The 23,480-nt window shown below is 36.0% G+C and overlaps 1 protein-coding gene across 13 annotated transcripts in view; it reads left to right on the forward strand.

Moving 5' to 3' along the window:
* LOC129725732 (single-stranded DNA-binding protein 3) overlaps positions 1-23,480 on the forward strand; it is a 108,197-nt gene that overhangs the window by 21,568 nt on the left and 63,149 nt on the right. For 12 of the 13 annotated variants that reach the window (XM_055681871.1, XM_055681866.1, XM_055681874.1 and 9 more), the window contains exon 2: positions 12,411-13,425. The exons of the other annotated variant lie outside the window; for it this stretch is intronic. The gene's annotated coding sequence lies outside the window, so the exon portion shown is untranslated. The remainder of the gene's footprint in view (positions 1-12,410; positions 13,426-23,480) is intronic. 13 annotated transcript variants of the gene reach the window in all.

The following is a 23,480-nucleotide window of genomic DNA, read 5'->3' on the forward strand; positions in this document are numbered from 1 at the left end:
TTTTTAAAAGTTGCGTAATAACGTCAAGTTTCTTAAAAAAAAAAATAAAAAAAATTCAACTCATTTTTTTTTAAATTGAAATTTAAAGTTTATTTTTATTTTTTCTTGGTCAAAAAAATTTTTTTTGTACAGTGGATATTTTTTTTATGATGCATTTCTGATTCGCTACAACTCATTCTTAGACAGTTTTTCTATACAACCAACGGTTTCTGGGCTACAATGCTTCGAACAAAACCTATGCCAAAAGGCATACGCCCTTTTAGAATGTAACTCGTGGGTGTAAAAAATCTCTCCACCTGTGAAAAATGCTCAGTTTGCTAAGTCAAATACGTGTGCAAAGTTTCGTTCAAATCAAAAATGGTCGATTAAATTTTCGCGTGTTTCCAGGCGATTTGAAATGATTTTGCTTATAAAGATGTGATATTTTTCAACACACTTTTGCATGCAAGTTACAAACATCGAAACTCGCACACAATTTTTTATGAAAGCTATTCCTTTTTTTTCTTCTCAGTGTTATTTATTCTTTTGCCCTCTCCTTAGCTATTTTCTATTCAAAATTTGTATCAGCCTTGTTTCTTTTAAAAATAATGCATCAGTTTGTTTCTAAACATTATGTATTTGTAGCCATAATTAAAAATAAATATGAATATGAATACGGAGCGATGAGCGATCCAATCGGCACCAAAATTGTGATTTTAGCGTAGTGACCTGATATAGACAAGTTGAGCCAAATCCAAGAAGGTTGTTGAAATGAGGACTGCAAAACCTTTTATCTCAGGCAGCACCGGTAATGTTTAACGAATAAGTGATTAAAACGGTCGATTTCAATGACATCAGGAATATCACAGGAGGATTCAATGAATAACAATTTGCATAGTCCCACGTCAACTATGCGGTCGTGACTCAGAAACACTCCTCCATATTTTATTGAAAGTGTGTGAAACGTTTGATTGAAATCGAAGATGGTAGATTTAAGTAAAAATTAATAAACAGGAGTTACCATAAACTACACTAGTTAATAAAAGCGAAATCAATGCTACCTCAAAGCTCAAGATAGTTGTCCTAGAAAGATTATAGCCTTTTAACCAACCCTTTGAATTTTGGTGCCATTGTCAAAACGCGTCAACTTGCGTCAAAATGTCGCTTAGTAATAGATCACCGGGAAAAAGGTATCTCTGCTAGGCACCAGAATTCACAGGAATGGTTGCTGCACTCTTTCATTTTTTCCATTTTGAACTTTAGCCGTGTTGACCAGTGTAATGCTTAAACGGCATCTTTGAGTCAGATAAAAGATTAATAATAGAACCTTTTGAACCTAAAATCTACAGAAACATATTCAAGATTGAAATAAGTGATACCAAATCAGATCACTGGGCAAATTCACAGATATTACACTGGACGACAACAGCGAAAAAAAATTTACCCTAAAAAAACTGGAAAAATTGAAGGATTATAGCTTGTTAACCATTTTTTTTTTTCTGTGAATTTTGGTGTCCCTAGCCAGCTCGATATTACGTCAAAAGGCCGCAGAGTAATTGCTTGCCGGGTTCGTTGCTTCTCCATTTGCTTTCGGGAAAACTTTATTCAGGTCACTGAAGACAAAACGCATTTTTAAGCTGGCCTGGGGCCGTCGGTTTTGACCCTCTTAATTGATATTAAATAAAAATTATGACCTCTGCAAGGTTGATGTATATGACACCCTGCACATTATGGTTTTACGAGATTGGTGATTAATCCCTCTAAAAGTGAGAAGCGAAACCTATTTTTTGTTTCATGAAGATATAGGGTTGATGTCTTCAGAAAAGTTGTAGTTAAAAAATTTTTTTGCTGAAGACACACAATTCTTAACTCTTACTTGAATTGACTTAAAAAGTTTTTACAGGGTATTCAATAAAAGCAAATACACTTTAAAAACCTGTTAAAAAAAAAAAAAAAATTCAAGATGTTCTCCAAAAGAGTGGTGATTGAAAATATGTTTACAGGCAACACGGTTTGTTTGATGTGCATATGTAAAGTTGGCAAAGCAAAAATTTTGACGTTCCAAAAAAAATATTACCTGTGCAAAAAAAATATTTTTTTAAACTTATGATTTTGACGTAGAACTACGTCTCTCAGGAAGTCCGGCTACATACTCGGATACATAGGGATGTAGAATGAAAATCTAAAACCGGAAAAAGTGAAAAATATATCCAATTTCAAATGTTAATAAATCGGTTAGTTGCTGATGGATGTCCTTCGTTCTTGCACCAACAGATTAGAAAATCTTCTAAGATTCCTTTCAAATGCAGAAAATTGTAATTTATTTATTTATTTATCTCACTGCATAGTGGTACAAACTGCGAACATATAATTTTGCTCCAGATTCGTGAACATCGGATAATTTTAGGCCTAAAGAAGTATGTCATTCAATTAACTAGCCTATTGTTGTTTTTTTGTAGTACAATCTACGATGCCAGTGATACTGCCGGTTGCTGGTTGAATTAAAATGTGATGGGACGAAATTTGCGAGTACTTTTAAAATGTACCCGCATATTTTGTCCCTCATTGTTTATTTTCAAGTTATATAACGTAAAACCAATTGCACCCATTTTTGTTCTCAACGTTAAACTTGTGGTGCCATGAAACTGTTCTGGTTATTGGTTTTTGGATGTAATTGCTTAAAATAGCTGAAAACCAGAAAATTTCCGGATAATATTAAATCTCCGTTTTTTAAACATGTTGTTTTTCATTATGGGACAGTTATCCGGGTATCGGCAGAACAGCAGTCCTCCCTTAGCAGTAGTAGCAGCAGCAGCAGCAGTGCAACGGATACCAATGGTAGCGGATAGTGGCCACAGCTGTGGCATGGCAACGAATAGCGCAACAGTTGCAGCGGATCTCAGCATCGATAGATGCAGGGCCAGCTGATGCAGCGGGACACTTCCTTTAGTGAAATGCTGTCGCTGTGCGATAGCGGGCAGTAGTGAATGCATCCAATAAAAAGATGCCTTACTTAGACAACACACCATCGTTCTGGGAAACTGGCGTTCAATGTACGAATAGAAGTGATGCAATCATAGACGACGAGAGACCTGCGGCGCGGTGATCAGGGTTGCAAATTTTCACTGTCAGTGATAGATTCTTAGTTGACATTGAGAGCTACGAATATCAGTATCAACACGAACGAGCTGAAAGTGATAATTGCTTTCAGCTCCAATCAGTTGACAGTGGTAATGCTGACTGGCAGCATTTCTGTGATTTCGCACACGCTATGTTGCTCTGGCGATGTTTATGCGGTGTAGGATGAAGGTGCCTATCTGCTTCATTGAATTCAAGCAATGAATTGGCTCAGATCGAATAATTTCGATATTAATTAAAAAATATCATTTATATCTCTGACATGATTATTAACTGATAATTGACACGGGTGACACTCAATATCAGTTTGAAGAGAGTGAGAGTGAAACTGCTGTTGTATCATATTCATTTTTCTGTGTCGAAATTTCGCAACACTGGCGGTGAACCAGAAATGCTGTACGGTATTGTTGCTTTTACCAGCATATTTTCTTTCAAGACATTAGTTTTTATTACACGCTAACAGAAGGTTTAGAAGTTGTTCGAAACGAAGGGTTGTTTCGAATTTTTCGAGAAATGTTTACCTTCGAGACATCAAATTACCCTAAGTTCATAGAAGCAAACATAAATTGACGTATTGGGACGGGGAGACTCTGTCAATTTTTTTTTAAATTGATACAAGTAATATCACAGAATGGTTGGTGTCCATTCACGTCGTCTGTGCTAAGAATGTGATTGGTTCATTGTTCGCTTAAATTTGACTTTGCAACTTATTATCAATTTTTACCGCATAGCAATGAAATAATAAGGATAACTTGCATTTTACAAAATTGTCCAACATTTCATCTAATTAACAATATATTGGTTATTACTATCCGTCATGTGGTTATGCTGTTATTATCGTTTGAAATCTGACGGAACATTTGCCAGCTTCATTTCCGATTTTACAGAACGCAAAAACAAAGACGCAGTCCCACGTCAAAATTAAACCTTTCTTTCTTTAACGTTATAGTTCGTATTTTTTAAAAGTTTTTTCCTAAAATTTCATAGAAAATATGACAAAGAAATCTGTCACGTCTGTCATAGGGAACTACGCCATCATTTTCGTGCACCGTGTGGCAGCACCTTTAGAATGATGTTTCCAAGCACATGGAGCGAAGTTGCCGTAAATTCTCTGCAAAATAAAAGATGTGAATCTATGAATTCTCGCGTAATTTTTTGAAAGAACATAAATAGCATGCTCGTCATTTTGAGAAAATCTTGAGTAAAAATTTACAGAATATTATTCGAAATTGTTTCAAATTCAATAAATTTCATCTAATCCTGTTATACCTAAGAGTGATGAACATTGATGTATTTGCAATAAATGGTAACATCTTGTCATTTTTTGATTAAATTTTCCACCAAGAATTTCACATAAAACCTTTCTATTGTTATCATTTTTTTAATGAATCAATTATTTTGTTCAATTTCAAAACACTACAATGTACATTCGACATAGCAGAAAGGACACTTGTTACATGTGTCGTTTTGAAAAGTTACGTGAGAACTTAACATTCATGTTTTGGTGAAAACTTCCATGGCCATTCGGATGTTTGATAAGAATAGTAAATTATAAGGTAATATATCATGATCGCAACGATAAAGACATTTATGTCACATTTTCACCATTAATATTGCATTAAATTATGAACAAATAGAATTTATCGAAACAATCTATCTGTCTAGTTAACAGAAACAATATCATTTTATCTAATCATAGAATTTGTATCATAATCGGCACAAAATATGTATGATAATCGGACAGCCATTTTATTTCAGATTCATTCAAGTATTTTAGGTAGACAATTCAATTACTTAAAACTATACTTAACATTCCAAAATGGTCACTCTCAAGGAAATAAGGTTTTTCTAACAAAAACTTTTCCATGATTTTTACTTTTGTTAAATCCATCATTCTATCGTGCACAGGCAAAATGAAGAAGTGACTTGGTGAAGTCTCAGAAGTAAGCTGTTCCGATCATGATACAAGACAGACCTTCGCATTTCAACAATAATTCCAGTTTTAAAGCAAATATTTTGCACACAAAGTAATTCTACATAAAATTTGAATGTCACAGAACATTTTTAGAAAAATATACTGCAACCATTGAATAGTTGATTCCATTTTCACTGCTTTCAATTTAAAATGTATATTATACTTTATTCTAACATAATTTTTATTTATTTTCTAGTTATAAGTTATAGTTACTTTTGAGAGTTATGTTTTTCATATTTTCGGTGAAAAAAATCAACCCAAGTTTATTATCAATAATCGTATTCAACGAATATTGTAACATGTTCAATAAACTTTTCGGTTGAAATATCTACTAGCCAGTGTCGTTAGGACAAGTGTCCTGCACAAAGCTTACCTTTGTAGTTTATAGGTGAAAAATAAAACCAATAATTGTTCTGTTCAAGGTGACTGTTGACGTCGTCCCAATGGCAGCAAAATGTCTCGCACTGGACACTCGGCATCACCGTACAGCATTTTTTTCGATTCTGTGTCACGGACGCTTCTCTTTGTGCAAGTGTTGCATGCGATAGAGGCGAGACAAAATCTGCGCCTAAGACCCACAGCTTTAATCGTACCGACAAACGACCGGGCGTCTCCACTCGTCTTCGTCACGACGACGTCGACGACGAAGAGAAGCTTGATTGACGTGTTTTGGTGCCTAGCGGCCCTGCTGACAAAAGGGGAGAGAGAGAGAGAGCGAGGGCAGACAGTGAAAAAGTTGCCTCAATTTTGCTCCATTCTGCTGCTGTTGCCGTTTTTACAGCAATCGAGTTAACGCACATACGACATCGTCATCATCGACTCCTACATATATTACTTTTAAGGGAACATAGGCAAGGGTAGCTGTACTGATTGTCAGCTTGGAATAATTGGTCGGAAAAGTTGATACTCTTAGCTGATGATCGTAGAGAGTACTATTCATGTACGTAATTTTTTTTTTTGTGGTGCTTAACATGTGTCGAATATAGCTACGCTTGCCCATTCGTTCTTTTCTATCGTTGCCGTGTGGAAGCGAAACGAAACGAAACGCTTGTAGATATAGATGGCTAGCAACCAAATATACAAACCAAAACCAACCAAACATTGAGTCGGTGTGTTGGCTTGGCAATAGTCGTGCTGGAGAAAAGTAAAGAAATAACGGAGAAATATTATGCTTTAGGTTGGTAAGGCTGTGTGAAATTTTGAATCGCTTTTGTATAAATTGTAGGAAAATCTTCGTCCAAATTTTGGCGAAGTTGGTTTTCCAGATTCAATCTAAATTCTGTGTGGGAGAATTAGTGGTTTGAATATTTATGCTTTTAACACGTTGTGATATTTACTAGAAAGATTAAATGGTAAAAAAAGCTTACTTTGTGAGCAGACTTCAAAATCTCTTCAAATTGACTAAGCAATGTTTATACACTGGAATCGTTTTTTACGCGTAAATTATGAAATCACCGTCGAAAAATATAATAGAGTGTGAGGCTACTTCGGCAGGGGTTTTCTTCGTCATAGTTTTTGTTTCATTCTAATGCAAAACCTGCTGAAAAGCGATAGCTGCCACTGTAGTGCATCTTACTGCCAAATAGGGAATCGCACTAAATCGGTGTTTCATGAAACACGTCTGAAAAATGTGCCTTTTTGCACATTTATGATAAATAATGATTTTATTCCTGTCAGTGTATGTTAAATCCGAAATGTATTTTTTTAATTTATGACGTTTCTTTCCAGAGACTGAAGAATTCTTCCGAAAAAAAACTTCTTTGGAAGTAGCGGCTATAGAAATGCTCTGCCGTAACGTGGAATAAAAAAATGTTTTTGTGGAGGTAAAATGATTCGAATTAAAGAAATGTTCGTTGAAGTCACGGAGGCTGCCTAAACACCTGCTGAGTATTTTTTTAAAAAGAATGCGGAGTGGAAGCGCGAGCTTCCATGTTGAAAAGTGAATTCTAAAGCCGGTCATTGGATGGTGAAACTTGGAAATTCAAGTAACAGAAGTAAGCGCAACAGGACAAAGGAACTGAGACAAAGTTCCACCAGACGAATTGGTTTTCGCCGCCTATATGAGAGCCATCGGAAGTGTTGATGTAGCCTACATTATAGAACAAATAACAAGAGATCCATCGAAAGCTTCAAACCTTCAAAGTTCAATATCTTCCTCAAAACTTAAAAAAGTGTAAGAAAATCACCCAAATAAGCATTGGCTATTTTTGTTAACCTTAGTAGAAGGCAGTGGAGTTATTTATACAGAGATCAAATGAAAATGTATACCCATGTTATTCGAATTTGCAGAAGGCGAAACCCAAATGTTACCCAAATGATATCCATGTCATAGCTTAAATATGTCTTCAAACTTTGCTAGATATTTAGATATTAGATAAAGTTCTAGAGCAGCTTCTTTCTAAAGAATTGGAATGCTTGGAGTTTCATTCATTTGATGGTTCACATCAAACTGAACACAAACAAAAACTTGTGAACATGGAAATCAACGATTGTAATATATTTCAGAACTTTTCCTCTTCACAACTATCAGTCAAGATAGTCGAATCAAGCGACTTTCGAATGTCGATTCATTCAAATCAGCAGCAAGCATCAAACAGGATTTTTTTTGTTTTAAAGAGGCTTTGCCTAATTTGGCATTCGCCTCAACAGGAATTAGGCTGGTTAGTCAGTTCGAGATTCGTTCGCCGAAAACTTGTTGAGCAACATCTTGACGGACGAAGCGCCAGCGAAGTACTATTGCTTAACAAATGACACCTGTAAAACCGACTGAAGTTTGCTAGGAAGAATTTTGATAGGTTCGCACCAGCAAATAGCATGAAGTGGAGAAACATTATTTTGGCCCGATGAATCAAAGATGAATTTGGTCGAATCAGATGAAAAGAGATGGGCCAGACGTCCAACCGATGCTGCTTACAAGCCTCATTACATCACTCAAGCATGGAGGTGGAAACATGGTTGTTTGGGAATGCTTCTCGTGGTATGGGGTTGGTTCTATTTTTTGGAACAATGGAACACTGCATGCTCAGTGATAATTTAGTTCTGTGATCGGAAGATCGACGTGCCAGAATGACCTGCTTAAACCCTGGTTTCAGATCTTATTGAGAGCTTGTGATCGATTGTTGAGAAGTTGGTTGATCCATCAAAATCACATAACAAAGAAGACTTTTTTCCTTTACACAGTTTCCCTTATGAAGGCACAAAAAAATGCTGAAACGTTGGAATGAATGACAATAACTTCGTTCTAAATACTGAAATATATGGCTGCTAAGCCGAAACCCAATCATTGATACCATCTACAGTCGAGCTCTCCCACACTGCAAAGAAGAATTGGGGTTGAAAGTTCGGAAAGCTTGGTATGCCATGGTATGCTGTCCACGTGGTATGTGGATGGCCCCATACCCGTTGGAACATGTCAAATTTTGGTCGTTTCTATGCCGAAGATAGCTCGAGAGGTTATGAGAAATAAGGAATATACAACAAAATATTAACATTGGAAGGAGAACATTGGCTTAAATTGCTTTTGAAATATTTTTTTTGCAATAGTCTTATTATTTTATCACTATAAATTGCACCAATAAAAATAAATTTTTTGATAAACTTGAATAGTAACACTTCTACTTTATTTCGTAGCTCATATTCGTAGAACTATGATTCATCAATCAATAACACATACTGTACTGGTTACAGGATTCTTCAACTGAGACTTTTTTGTCTTTTGTTTTTTCTTTATTTCTGCTCTTGAGTCGGCCACAAAAACGGCCAAAACGTTTGGTAATTGGACTGGATCATCGTGTATTTCTTAAAACAGCAAAACACCTGATTTTCTCGTGAATCAATTTCTGATTACTTTATATTTAGATAGATTTTTTTTTCGTTTTATGCATTAATGTGATTATATACTTAAATTTGCTCTATTTTAGGGAGGAAAATAGAGCGATTCTAGGTTGCGGATCATCACAGCCTCATAAGCTTAATTTGAAACTTTATACTCGGAATGGTATTTAAAAAAAATGACTACCGTGTCTTCAATTACTGGCAAACTACTTAACCGATTTTATTCATAATTTTTTTAATGTTCGTCGTCGATCGTTGAACAATCTTTTTTTGACGCACAAAGTGCAAACTCCCTTGAAAAGAGTTTTTTAAGGGGTTATATACCTTTTTGGTAGAGAAAAATGAGGGAAGTTTGGATTTATTTTTAAGTGCATAGCATCATTTTTATTTCATCAAAGTGGTATTTTTCTGAAAGTACAGTTTATCAACAACGAAAAAATACGTTTGATTTTGAGATATACCAATTATTACTGGAGTAATAGCCGTTTCCCCGAAACGCTTTTTTTTGCAGAGGCGGTGATCCTGATAGAAACTCAGCGGGTCAACTGAAATCAAAAAACTCATATTATTTCATTAGTTTAGAAGTGTGCCGTGTCCTTGAAGAATCGCTTTTATGAGTAGGGGTAAACAGGGTAAGACCGCCCTGCGTTGTAAGACCGCCCACCGTAGTTTTACTACCAAGTTATAAAATAATTGAAAAATTTCTTTAACGTGTCTATTACAGTATAATTACATAACATTTTGCACGTTTTTCTGTTTTGATAGTGCACGATCGGTTCAGTAATTTTCCCGCAATCAGGATCACGGCAGTCATTTTTCGAAAAACACTATTCCGAGATAATCGCGTATAAAGTTCTAAGGTTAGCTTATGCGGCCGTGGCGAGGCGCGCTGCAAATCGCTCTAACTTTCTCCTTGTTGCTCAGCTCTTCATAAAAATATGTGAAAGTGTTTTCAAGATGTTGTACTTCAAGATAATGCTATAAAAAAAATTCGATTTTTTCTGGCAAGTTTCGATTTTTTGATATCGATGCTGCCATGAACATTTCTAAATTACAGCAAATCGATTCAAAAAATGCAAGGTTTTTTATAGAAAAAAAGTAGTAGGGTGGTATCCAAGACACGACCGCATGACGTTGGATTACGGTATTTTGATATTCCATTAACTACACAACTCTAGTATTTTCTACAATTTTATCTAACTGCATTTCTAAATGCTGAGACGTTAAAGCGTTATAAATAATAATATATACTAAAGCAATGGATCTTTTATATTAGCGCAATGACTTCAAAAAATCCTTAGCTCCAGCCCAGCATATAACTTCATGTATTTTAAGAAATAACGTTTATTCAATAACTTAAAAAGCAAGAGCTCAACTATACGCTTTTTGCGTAGTTGTTATCAAGATTTTGGTGAGTGACAGGAAAATATATTACTTCTTTAATTAAGATTTAAAGAATTTCTAAATTTTTTGTTATTTTTCACGATAGAGACAAATTTGTTTTTTTCGCTGTGTGCGAGAAACAAAAACAAAACCGCGCACCGAGAAACAAAAACGGAATTTGATTGTATGCTTATTGAGAAAACTTCACCGATAATTTATGGTACTTAAAAGAACCTGTTTTGATCCAAATGAAATTTCTAGCAAATTCATTCATCGGCAGCAATTTTTCCTCGATGAATAAAGACTGGCTGAAGAAGTTTGAATCGCTGTTGTTAAGTCGAATTTACAACAGTATTCGTTTAGGTGTTTCAATATTTTTAATGAATGTTAGGCGTCGTACACAAATTACGTAACGCATGAAGGGGGGGGGGGGGAGGTGGGTTAAATCTGCGTTACTTATTGTTGCATAGGGGGAGGGGGGGTGGTAGTTGAGCCCGCTACGTAACTGTAATGTTTGCTCAAAACTGCAAATTTGTAGGGGGGGGGGGACAGGTTGTCCAGCGTTACGTAATTTTAGGGGGGGAGTCATATCTAACGTTACTTATCGTTACATAGGGGGGAGGGGGTCTGAAATCAAGGTTTTTAGCGTTACGTAATTTACGTAATGTACGACGCCTCAATGAATATACGAGAAAATACTCAATCTTCGATAAACATCCGCTATAGCTACCCACACACGTGCTATAGCAATAAATACGTACGAACAAATGAGAAATTTAATTCGATCGCGTGTGCTTTTATAAGCGACCAATATTTGCCCCCACCCGCTTTCTGCTGCTCCAGAAAGAACCGTCCGCTTTGCCGGTGAATGAACGAGAAATGAGACCACTTTTCCCTCCAAAGTCCAACGTCAAAAACCTTCTCATTCAGAAAATGTATATGAACATGACACTGTTTTACGATTTTACTTTACGAATATTGTTGAACAGGTTTCAAGGAAAAAAATTAATCATAACGGCTGAAATGTCGGGCAATTTGACTAGATTGTCGTGTATTTCTTTCAAAAAAAAAAAAAAAAAAAAGACTGAGAAAGACAAAAAACACCCGCATATTATTTATGTTTTAAATAATATATTTCTATTAAAGACAAAATAACTGCTTTTTCCCTTTTTACGCATTTGAAGTGATTGGTGATGAAAATCAATTTTGATTTTTTGCAATTGATTTTGCGATGAGCAATTAAAGAAAGCCTAAGTGATCGATTTTCGAATTTTTCAAATAATCCTTTGAAAAGGTATAAACAGTAAGGTTCCAAAAGCAAAAAAAAACTCTGTTTGTGAATTGTCTATGAAAATGTTAATTTAATTAGACAGCTTGTCATCACAGTTTCCTAAAATCTCATGAACATAGTTCGCTATATATTGTCATTTTAGGAAAATAAAAATTAAATAGGGTATCGAACGTCTTCGTCAGTAGCTTTCTTCGGCAGCTTTTCTGCAGTAATCTTATGCAGAAACCTGCCGAAAAAAATCACTATCAAAGACGTTCAATACCCTACTTTGTTTTTTTTTTTTTAATTCAAATTACGCTCTGAAATGAATGTTTGAAATATGAATCGAGGTAGAACCTCTGTAAGGTACTATACATGCATACAACAAGACGATTGGAAACTGAATTACCAATTAGTATGTTGAACCTCTCAAACTAATGTGATGAATTATTTTCCGTGGATAGCATGGGTGTTCGAAACTTTATTTAGAAAAATACTCTAATTTTTGTATGAAACCGATATTGAATGGTTTAATTTCACATCGTTTCGACTCCCAAAAGCACGATTTCGCACAGCCTTATTTAGTCGCATCTCTTCCAGTTTGATTCGAAACTATATGCGAGTCATGCTTGAAGCTCGACCCCCTGCCCGGTGGTGTAGCGTTCTTTTTCCCTCCCAGCGTCGCGCTCGCCGTCTCTGACAGGTTTCCTTCTTTCGTTTCTTTTATATATATCATTTAATGATCTCTCTCTCTCTCTCTCCCTGCTATATGTGTTCATGATGCTTCAACTTATTATTTCTCCTTGTTGGTTCTTTTTTCCGCTTCCATAGGTAGATGAGGAGACGAAATCATCAAGCAGCGAGGATCTCTACCCGCACGCCCGTTGAATTCACAAATACCGAGGCGACGACGGCAGAAGCAGAAGCATAAAAAAGAAGCATCGGTGGGGTCATTTGCTAGGGTACCCCTTGGTAAACCGAAAATCGGTGACATCGCTCGAAAGTGACGCATAAACCAGGCGGCAGAAGGAAACGCGCTGCCACATTCGCCAGTAATGCCACCAATGCGGAATGTGCGCTGAGCAGACAGTTTAAAGTTGGCAAGAGCGGGGTGTGAGTTTCCGAGCGTCGCGTGTGTGTGAGTGTGTTCGTGCCAGCTCCGAGTCGGGTCGAGAGTGAGCTTGGTTTAATAGTGGTAGTAAATTTGCCGTCGTCTCTGGAGGGTGAGGTGATGGAAGAAGCATAACCCCTGAAATCAGCCGCGTACAGTGAATCGGTACAGCCCTGTGTCGGTCCGGTGGGTTGTGTTTGGTTAGAAGAGTGTGCCAGGGAGGCAGGCAGGCAGGAAGAAGAGAAGAGCCATCTCCGCTGTACGCGCGCGACCATGTTCACGTAGTTGTTTGTTGGTTCACCAAAAGATCTGACGACGTGAACGAGCGAGCGGTTCGTCGATTTCGGGGCTGCTGCTGCTGCCGCCTGTGTATGTTTGCTATGTGGTGGCGTTTTTGATGAAGTGAAGTGAGCCTTCATTTAGTGAATAAGCAGTAGCAGAACTATACGCATCTCGCGAACGTTCCGGAGAAAATACAACAGTACACGCATCCTCCAGGAGAGAAGGAATATAAAATATCGGTTTTCGGGTTGTGTACGCGAATATTATTCGATCTGCTCAACCAGTGGCCAGATCGAGATTGTATGACAGATCGCGCAATCGTGCAATTGTGGCTCCGGACGAAAATGACCGTCCGGAAATAGAGTGATCGGTCCAGGTTACATTAGTAAAACAAACAAATAATACTAGTTTTAGTGATGATTACTAAAAAGTGCTGATAAGTGAGAAATATGTGTGAGTATCTCTTTGCTTGCTAAAACTAGGATAAGATTGACCTGTGTTCGTTTTGATTGGACCTTTTCTTTGATGAAGTTGGGTTTGTCAAATTTGGCAGGCTGATGGAGAACTCTTTCAGGGTGAAGATTTCAATACTGTTTCGATATACGCTTCGCAGTGCACACACAACTAGTGCGGGAGTAAAGTATCGGCCGCACTTTGATGTCGGTGTGTTTGTGAGAGCGTGTACTTTGCTGTGCAGGCTGGGTGGTGTGAGTGGTGTGGGTATCGAATCCACAACCCTGTGTGCTACAGACAGTGACGGACAGTGAGCAAAGCATTGTCGAGTTACGACTTTTGCTTCCTTTTCTCGCGTGACACGCGTGATGATCAGTGCGCTGTGATTGTATGTTCGGTCGCCAGCGCTCTGCCCTGTCCTATGTGGGATTGACAGGGTAGCGAAAAAAAATCAACAATCCAAGTATAAAAACATTGATGTTCCAATGCGATTTGATGTATTCGTGCGACTCTGCCGCGGCCTAATCGTCTCTGTATGTAATATTGATGGTTATTACTGTTCGTCGCGTTGCATTTTTTCCTGTATTTGAGACACTTTTGTGAAGTTATACAAAAAAAAAACCCCGTGCCATTACCAACGGGGAAGGTTGGTGGAAGCAAAAAGAAGAAAAAAACGAGTACAGTTAAAGTTTCCATTGGTTTCTTTTTGCAGGTCGCTTGTCTGCTTGCTCGCTGTCTTGCTGTTTTCGCTCGCCTCATCATACACTGTACATAGCATAGCAGCAGCACGCTTATGTAGGTACTTCACATTTTTCGGGGGCAAACTACACTTTCCAGGCGGGAGGTATCACACTTCGCTTCCGGATGATGAACTGGGTTTGTTTTGTAGTGAAAAGTTTTTTTTTTTTGCTTTGAGAGTAGACAGAGAGCACCAGACGATCTTCTAATGTGTTGCTCGAATTCAAATCGCTGCGCAAAATGTACCGCAAATTTGAGTATCTAACTGGGTTGAAATCTGACGGTATAAATGGTAATTGTTGACTTGCAGGTAGTCTGTGTGACAAAACTTCTCTTGTACATAGTTTTTAAAGATATCTTCTGAATACTTTCGAAAAAGACTAAATTGTAGAGTAAATTTATCTACGGATGAAGACAAAAATTAGGGAAAAATAAGATGGAACTAGTGAATATTCGGGAATTTGAAATAGGAAATTCAGCCGAAAAAGAAAATACACCAGATTTTTGGAAATTGTGAAAAAATTGCGTGAAATCGGCGAGAACTTTAAAATTGTTTCATAAGTCTTGATCGATTTGATGCCCTGAAGGTAAAGCTCACAAGAAAATTTTGGGATGGTCTGCTTTGTAAGTCAATTTAATGATTCAAATTCAATGTCTTGAAGGAAAATGCTATAGAAAATTGTAACTTTTTGTTAATATTACCCGCTCTAAAAATGCTTCTCTTTGGGCGGTTTTTTTCCAACGAGACATTCAAGAAAAAAAAACTTTTGTTATTGTCGTCTCGCTTCAGAAAAAAGAGCAAATTTTTTTTTCAGTTTCAATCAACCTTAAATGAGGAAGTTTAGGCGCCTTGGTTGCCCTGATCACGTGCTGCAACTGCCTTCTAGCTTTCTACACAGTTTGTACGAACAGCTGATCCATATAATATGCGTTGTTTTCGCAACATTTAATTGATGCCGTTTCGGACCATTGAACTTTAGCGTGGCTGAGGCGTCGATGCAACCGCTGACAGAGTGTGCGAGAGAGGAAGCGGGCTAGGGAAACATATGCAAGCTGGGAACTGTGGGAGGAAACTGCAACCGTGTGCGATCGGTTGACCATCTGTACGAGTGTGGAAATGATCGTTACTCAAGTCGCGATGTTAAGGTCGTAATCTACGATTTTAAACGCACAAGTTCGACTGGCAATGGTCGCGCAATGTGTGCCCGTTTATCGTTTTCACTGCCTTGAAAACTATACCTAAATGGTTCAGTTTTATGAGTTTATACGAAGGTAATACTCGCCAACGCTTAAGAGTCGAGCCAGTTACTGGGAAAATCGTGTTCGGGATGATTGCCGTCATTCAAACCAACATTATTTGTAATAACTTTTCCAGGACAGCATGATGAAAAAGGTACTTCGAGAGCGATTATGAGCTATAACCTGCAAGTTTTATGACCGACTTGTCTCATTACGTTCTTGGCGGAAGACAGGTGCGGTTTTACAATGATGAGTTATGTTCGTGAGATCATTAAAAAGCCAAGAACAATAAATTCATGTTGGAAGCAATGGCCGACGTCATAAAAAAATGACCATACAAGATGCACTGTTGGATAAATGTCCCTTTTTCGATGCATGGCTTTTTCCACAGAAAAGATTCTCGAAAACTATCGATGCATTTAAGTGCTAACAGTTGCATAGAAAAATCTAATGCTATTGTTATCATGGCCAGAAGTACAGTTGATGAACTGAAATGGCAAATTTTGTCTTAGGCTTACAGGGTATAACACAAAAATAATTGTAACTAAATTTTCTTAGGAGCATTCATTTTTTTCAATGGGTTTTGATAGCTTTTGTTGCAAGAAAAGTAGTTAGCAAACTATACAGGATTATATTTAAAAATCGGTTTATATTTTATCACGGTCAAAAAAACTTCCTTCCGTGAAACCAACGGAACTGCGGACTTATTGAAATGATAAAAATCAGTCCCTAAATCCACAGTCTCGCTAGTTTTACCGGAAAATGTTTACATTTCGTGATAAAATCGGAAAAGCACTGCATATAAAAAAAACTAAGAAAAAATGGAATTTGTTGGTTACCGGTTGAACCACCTGAAAGAATAAAGAGTATTTGATCATAAAAAAAATTTGAGTAAGATTAACTTTAAAGTATTTTATTACTTCACCATGAAAGTACTTTGTTTCATTAAAGCATTTAATTAATTTAACCAGGGGGGTGAAAACCTGGAAGATCAGGGAATATTCGGGAATTTTTTTGATAAGGGAAAACTACGCGATATTTTTTTAAACAGCTCATCAGTGCTAACCCGCATTTTTTTCAGCATAAAAGCTACTGCGAAACCTCTACCGTTTTTTTACGGGAATTTCAAAGATGCGTTTATCTACGTTGTGCTTTTTTATGGTATGTGTTGAAAATGTGATTGAAATTAATGTTAAACATCAGCGATTCAAAAGATTTAATTCCGAAAAAACTTTCGCTGTTGAGCGCTTCCGGTACTGCTCGGAATTAAACGGCACAAAATTAAGGGTGATTTCTTATATTTCACAGCCTCTTCACTGAAATATTGCTTCACATTTCACATCTTACAGTGCAATTATTCACTTCACATAATAAATATTCTTAGAACGCACAGAGCGGAAAATCGATATTGGAATGTATTTGACCATTTAAGGCTGTTTTACCGACACCTGGAGATAATGATGCATATTGGATAATATTCGTTTTTTCCCTTCCTGTATGCGACCAGAATCGTTGATCTATTGTGAGATAATGCCGGGGTGTTTGCTGTATACCGCACCTCCATATTAGCAATACTGCTATTGTGAAGTGGCATGCTTATTATATATCCGTGCTTGTGTGTAATAGGATTACCCTTTCCTTTTACACCTGCTGCGCTACTATATCGAGCCTCGTTTCTTCGCCAAATAACGCCAAAAATTCCCTAGAGAAATTTCATTGTGCGTCCTTCTTTCCAGTTTTATGATAAGGGAAATTTATTTTGTTAAGAGAAAGTCATCGCGAGATATTGTGTAGATTTTAGCGTGTAGAAAGGGTAATTTTGGAGCTTGAGAATAAACTCCTTTTTAACATCGAATGGCCCGATTCTACTGAGACTCGAACCCACGACCACCCGTATGTTAAAGCGGATTCTATAACCTTGCGGCTACGCAGCTCCCTTGGCGATATTCGGTTATTTCAGGTTGTTTTCAAGAAATCAGAAGTTGATATCTTAGATTTTCAAAGGCGATCTGGAGTGAATTTCCGGTCCTTGGGCATCATCCCGATTCTGCAGATACCCTTATTTTATGGTATTTGGCTATCTGAAGCTGTATTCGAGAAACCGGGCGTTGCCCGAATTTGATAATGGCATTTGAGGTAGAATTCTGGCTTCTAGGCATAATTCCGGCTCTGGAAATACCCATTTTAAATGATATTAGGCCGAAGTAAATTTAGTTTATATATAAAAACCCGTATCATAATTCAAATAGTTTTATAATTTATGACAAGGGTTTAAGAATTTATGCGTTTTCATGCGCTAACGGGTATTTAATAAGAAATGAGAGTTTCTTCAAAAATATTGTAAAATAATGTTTTTCAAGCAGTTCAATATTTTTTTATTTAAAAAAATTGTTGTACTTCAAAAAATTTGTAAATGTTGGCAAAAGGGCCATGGTCAGCCGTACGGCGCAAATTGGTGGAGATGCTCTCACAAGACCGCTGGACGGCACTGATATCCATCTCCTGGATGCAATTGTAGATCCCTGTGGTCAGCTGCTTGGTGTACGGGCCAATTACACCAGGCTACTGAGGGATCTGAAAACATCCTTGCTTGGACGGCAACGTATTCTTGACGTAATTGTAAGACACCTTGTTCGGCCATCAAAATACGTACTTCCCATCAGAATCATGCTCCTCCAGGAACGGGACCAGAATCTTCTTTAGGCACTCTTCCTGGTACACCTTCTGGTTGATGCCAAGTTAGTTTTCAGAGAATTGTTTGACTTCTTTTTTGTCATGATCTTCGCCAAACGTCCACAACACGTCTTCCGATCGACGTTCAGGGATGCCAGGAACCAGTAAACATTTTTCATAGGAATGTAAAGAAATCATTCTCATTTTTTATTGAACATCCAAAAGCCACTTTAGTGGATTATAACAACATAAAATATGCTTCACATAAATTAATAAGCGCATCTTGCACATCTACAGAAATGACTGCATCAATACTTTAATTAATACTAAAATTATAATTAAATTTAAAAACTTGTGTAATTTTTGTTTTAACTTTTTATGGTTAAATTGATGAGAATAACAAAAAGAAAGTATGATAAAAATAATAGAAAAATCATTCCACACGTAGTGATCGAGAAAAAGCATTAACTTGGCATCGACCATCACTGGAAAACTTTTCGCTCTGGGAAACCCCTTCTTTGTTGCAAAATAGTGCATGATTTGTTCAAAACTTTTTTCTTCTTGTTCTTAAAATTTTCATACGAAAGACATCCGGAAACAGACTGATTAAAGTTTAATGGAGAAAATCAGTCAAGGAATCCAGAGAAAATATTAGGGTCGACTTGAAGTGTTGCCAGATAGTTTGTTGTCTCGCCATTTTTAAACCTGCATTTTTTGACACCTGCATCCAATTTAATTACCACGTTGATAATTTTGTCGTGTTGCTCGAAAAACTTCGCCTAAGAAACACTTTTACAACATTTTTTTCGAAAGTTGTCTACAATTTCTCAATTTTTAGTAATCAATCATATTTATTAGAAAATGTCTTTTTACCCCAAAAAAAAAACAATCCTAGAATTTTTTTCTGGTATTTAAAGAATCCAATGAAATCTTTCCTTGTTTGCAGCAATACTGCCAGTTTTTTTTCCCTGTTCATAATAGCATTAAACCTTTGAATTGGTTTGTTAGTTCAACGAAAATATTGATAAGGTGTAGTTTGCACTGGTGGTTCTAAAGAAGGAAAGGAGCAGGGGAAAGGTAAACTGGACAATACACGGTGTAATTGTTAAATTCAGGACGTTTTAACAAGTATCTCTTCGGATTAGTTGACTGCGAAATATAATACTGTGTAATTTTTTACACATAAAATTAAATTGACTAATATACGTTTACCCCACTTCGTGAAGTGATTGGAGCCGTCAGTGATTGTTTGGGATCGGTATGCAAAACAGGAGCCCTCTGCGAGTGCAAGAAAACATCGTACTATATATATGGGAAGAGAAGAGCAGAACAAGTGACGGCTAACGATTCATCTGACATTTTAAAAATCATTTTCCAGGATTCTACAAATAAGCGAGTAATTACGGAAAAAAAATTGATAATCGGTCAAGAATCGCACAAACAAATGCACTGATGTCGACTCACACAGGAATATTGCACGTGAAGGTCGGACTCGAGTATATATGACGTAGTGGACGTTCTCTATTTGGTCCATTAAACTAAATAAAAATTAAAAATAAAACATAAAATCTAAAAGAACTAAAAAATATGAAATACCTCCAGGTATACAGCCATAGGGGTTGTATGAAATGGTGTCGTCGGACTAAAAATATATATTTATATATATATATATATATATATATATATATATATATATATATATATATATATATATATATATATATATATATATATATATATATATATATATATATATATATATATATATATATATATATATATATATATATATATATATATATATTTATATATATATATATATATATATATATATATATATATATATATATATATATATATATATATATATATATATATATATATATATATATATATATATATATATATATATATATATATATATATATATATATATATATATATATATATATATGCTGCGTTATATGCTGCGATAAACTGTTCATAGGCAACACTAACGTTTATATTTGATGGTCGTTATTGTAAAAATAACGATGCCAGAATACATGAAAATTTCACACTAGTAGTAGTTGTAAAAAATTCTCATAACTCTTATTTTCAAGCATTTATAGTTTTAAAAAGAACTGATTCCATAATCTTCAGCTCGAAATGTGTGCTACAGAACGCTGATGATCGCCCGGTAGCATTGAATATTTTGTTGGCCGCGCATAAAATTTGCTCTCCGCTGTACCCTTCAGTTGCTGTGCCAGCAAAATATCCTACAGCGTACGATGGTAACTGTTGCTGCCGTATGCAAAATAAAGGTAAGGTGTTCATGTTATTGTTATCCGTGCTCGGGAAACAAGGGAATAGCAAGGAAAATGTATGGGAAAGCTTGACCTTGGAACTTTTAACCTTTTTTCACCATTAAGCAGTAAAGCAACAATGTTAAACATTATATCAAACAATTGTTACACATTTTGTCTATCCACCGACATATAAATGACTAAGATGCATTGAGTCGTTCGCTTGCTATAATCGTTTGAAATCTGACGCAACATTTACCAGTTTCCTTTTTCAATTTTACAAAATGTAATCTAGTATAGAAAACATAGACGTAGTTCTACGTCAAAAATGAGCAAATAAAAATATTAGAAAAACTAGTGAAAAAAATTGGAGGCTATATATTATCGAGTCTGACTTAAGACTGGACTACCCAGATGCTCAACACGCAAGCTTTTAGACAAAAACCCTTACCCTTTTTCCCTTTGTCCCTTTTACCCTTTTCTACGATACCCTTTTTCTAAGTGACTGTAATTGATTTTTTTATTCGCTTATTTGAAGAATGCTTAAAAATGATTTTATAAAAATCGAATCGTCGGAAAAACTAGATTCTCGTTTTATAAGCGAATGACTGAAAACCCGAAAATACAACTTTGTTTATGTTTTAATCAGCCGTAAGTTGGTAAATCTGAAAAAAAAAACAAATATTATTTTCAATTGAAGATAACCGTAGAGTAAAACAACAAAGCGGCGAAAGTGCAAGAACGAAAAAAAGAGATAAAACCAAAAAAAAAAATTTAATCTTTTTAAGTTCATTGAAGGAAATATATCTGCTGCAAAAAAGTGAAGTTTTTTTTTCTTTAAATTCCTCTTAATAATTAGGAAAGTATTCAAAAATCATTTCTGGGGCTGTTCCTTAGGTTCAAAAGTTACCAGACGTTTTTGAATAAATATGATTGTTCGATGAAAATTTAAAACTGTTTTCTTAAAAATGCTGTATTTAGAGATTGGCTCATATTATCTCAAGGTGAAAGGGATTTCTAATGTGAAATTCTCCGAAAAATATGATGAAACTATCAAACTTAAAATGCTTCGTTTTCTGAAAATGCAAAAATAATCTATTGGCAACACTTCCTGATAATGCAAGAATAATAAAGGAAGAGGCAGCGAGGGTTCAAATTTTTTTGAAATGTACTGAAATGTATTTTTTGAAAGGGCTACTCATAAACCACATTTAGGGTTATTTCTGGCCTCTCTTACGTTCGATTTTTTGTGTTTACAGAAATGGCCAAGCAGAGATTTTCACACAATCCCCTTCTTTCCTAATAGTTCAGGTTTTTCGCCTGTAATGCCATATCTTCGTTGGTGTTGGTTTGTGGTAATTTTGGCGATTTTTTTGATCGTTCAATTCTTACAAGTGGGCAATCTATATGAAAGTTTTGGGCATTAGAAAAGTGTGAATTCAAGAGGGGACCTCTGGAAAGTTGAAAAATAGTGAATTTTCGTGATATTAGAGAAAGGTATTTTGGCTATTGATTAAGGTACATTTGAAGATGTATTTTGTGTGCCGTGGGTGCAAATATAGTGAGCACTACGCTTTTGGCAGCATTTTTCTCGAAACCATGTGCTTTCAACTGGTGGTAAGTTCAGCATCTTCTGAACCGATTTGGCTGAAATTTTTTTTCAGCATGTCAAAATGGACTATCTAACTTGTATTGTAGCCGTTTTCCGATACACTGGGGTCGCTTATTACACGGTTGGTTGTAGCACATTTAAAAGATTAGATAAGTTATATTTATACTAAACTTATTTGGTAACGCGTACAAAAAATCTTCAGTATCGAGTTAAAATAATCCGCGTTGTTGTAAAAATATCCCGTTTAAAAAACGCATAAAAACAACCCGCCTAAAAAGCACCCCAGTGTATCCGAATTTTTAAATGTTTTATGAATTTTCATATAGTGATTTTTCCAGGAAATTGTTTTTTTACAAAAATAGCCGCTATTTTGTCAATTTATGGAATTTTCGAAAACGGCTATGTAACAAGTTAGGTGATCCATTCTTACAAGCTGTAAAAAATTTCAGCCAAATCGGTTCAGTAGATGCCGAGAAAAACGTATCACCAGGTGAAAAACATGGCTTCGAGGAAAACCCTGCCAATAGCGTAATACCTACTATAATAATATCCAGAACATGCAAAATATTGCTCCAAATATACTTTAATCAATAGCCAAAATACCCTGACACATCACTCCACTCTAAGCATCCGAATAAAAATTACGAAATTTTTTTTTTCGATCTTCAAGAGTAGGGTCCCCCCTTAAGGCACATATCCGAATTTTTATGAATGAGTGTTTGTGTAAATTATGGGTCTGTTATGCCACTTACTCACTGTTATACTTCAATCGACACCAAAACCAGTATCCTGAGGAATTGACCCCAGAAGATTAACTCTCCACACTTTGAGCCAAATCCATGAAAGTCGTGTCCAAAGGGTTGAAACACTGCATATGGAATGAGCCGTTTTTCGTTCAGGAATAAACTGATATCCATTCCTTTTTCTTTCTTCAAAATGTGCTAAAAATTGTCGGTATAAATCGAAATTTGCTTGAGTACGAATGGTACAGGTCCTTGAAGAGAGCCTTGAGGGAAAACACAAAGAGTGATTACAATCGGATTCGAAAACTTTCTCTGTTAATTGGCGATCAGTTTTAATATGATTCAAAAGTTCTAGCACAATGAAACTGTTCCTTAATTGGCGTCTATCTTGGAAAAAAGGAAAGCTTTCTGATAATAAGAAAACAATCCTAAGAAGTAACAAACAATATCTTATCTTTTCCAATATAGCAAAATGTTATAAAAATTCCTGCGCATCTTCGTAACAATTTGTAATACTTGTTTACTAAAAACTGTTTGGAGTTTTGTTTTTTTTTTATTTGCAAGACCAAAGTCAAGTCTTTCGACCTTGGATATTTTGTTTTGGTCGATAATTAGTTTGTATCGTAAGTGGACAACCGTTTTAACTACTATGTGTGATAATTTTCATGTTCCCAAACCGTTTTAGACCCACTGCAATACGGTTACGTTACGATTAGTATGTAGTTGCTAATTGAAAAAACACTTTTCGCTATCCGCAGTCATCTA

The sequence above is a fragment of the Wyeomyia smithii genome, chromosome 2 (genome assembly GCF_029784165.1).
Source record: "Wyeomyia smithii strain HCP4-BCI-WySm-NY-G18 chromosome 2, ASM2978416v1, whole genome shotgun sequence".
Classification (NCBI taxonomy): Eukaryota; Metazoa; Arthropoda; class Insecta; order Diptera; family Culicidae; genus Wyeomyia; species Wyeomyia smithii.